Below are 1,315 nucleotides of genomic sequence, written 5' to 3' on the forward strand. Positions count from 1 at the left end.
GACAGGCCCCCGGGGACTCCCTCGCCTAGCCAACCCCCCCACCGTTCCCTGTCCTCTGACTGCCCCCCTGGGACCCCACCCACTATCCGACCCCCCCGTTCCCTGACTGCCCCAACCCCTATCCACCTCCCTAACCCCAACGCCTATCCAATCCCATTCCCTGTCCCCTAACTGCCCCCCCACAACCCCAGACCCATCCAACCTCCCCTGCTCCCTGTCCCCTGACTGCCCCCTTGGGACCCCACCTCCTATCCAACCTCCCCATCCTCTGACTGCCCTGCCCCCTAGCCACACATCCCGCCTCCTGACAGGCTCCCGGGGACTCCCATGCCTGTCCAACCCCCCCACCACCACCGTTCCCTGTCCTCTGACTGCCCCCCCAGAACCTCTGCCCCATCCAACCGCCCCCTGCTCCCTGACTGCCCCCCGCTCCCCATCCTCTTACCATGCCGCTCAGAGCAGCAGAAGCTCGCAGCCCCGCCATTGCGCTGCCCGGCAGGAGTGGTATGCCAGAGCACTGGCACGGCATGGCGAGCTGAGACTGCGGGGGGAAGGGGGAGACAGCAGGGGAGGGGCCAGGGGCTAGCCCTCCCTGGCTGGGAGTTCAAGGGCTGGGCAGGACAGTCCCACGGGCCGGATGTGGCCTGTGGGCTGTAGTTTTCCCACCTCTGCACCAGATGCTGCGTCTCTTTCATCCACCAGTGTTCATCTGTCAAAAAAAGCAAGCCATTTTGTTATTTTTTGCTAGCTTAGCACCCAGAGACCTCAGGTGAGATTGGGGTCCTGTTATGCCAAATGCCGTACATACTTGTAGTGAGACAGTTCAGGTCCAAAGAGCTTTAGTCTGCATAGACACGACAAAGGGCAGAAAGGGAAACAGAGGCCCAGAGCAGCAATGACTTGCTCAAGGTCACACAAGAGCTCATGACAGAGCTGGAAACAGAATCTTGGCCATTTGTCTGGCAAGATCTATTATTTATAAAAACACCAACACTGCAGCTGAGTTGTAACCGCATGTCTCTCTGCGTCTGCCTGTGCGTAGTCATACCCCTCTGCTTATCATGGTTTGTGTGTGAATGCATGTGTGCATATGCCTTCCTGCCTGTGCATGGGTCTACCCAGCTGTATGCCTCTGTAGTTGCACCTATCTGTGTACTTACGGGTCTGTGTCTCTGCACATCTTCATTCATGCCTGCATGAACATTCAAGTCTGTGCCCCTGCTTAAGAACATAAAAATGGCCATACTGGGTCAGACCAAAGGGCCGTCTAGCCCAGTATCCTGTCTACTGACTGTAGCCAATGCCAGGTGCCCCA

Source organism: Chelonoidis abingdonii, chromosome 7 (genome assembly GCF_003597395.2).
Source record: "Chelonoidis abingdonii isolate Lonesome George chromosome 7, CheloAbing_2.0, whole genome shotgun sequence".
NCBI classification, from domain to species: Eukaryota; Metazoa; Chordata; order Testudines; family Testudinidae; genus Chelonoidis; species Chelonoidis abingdonii.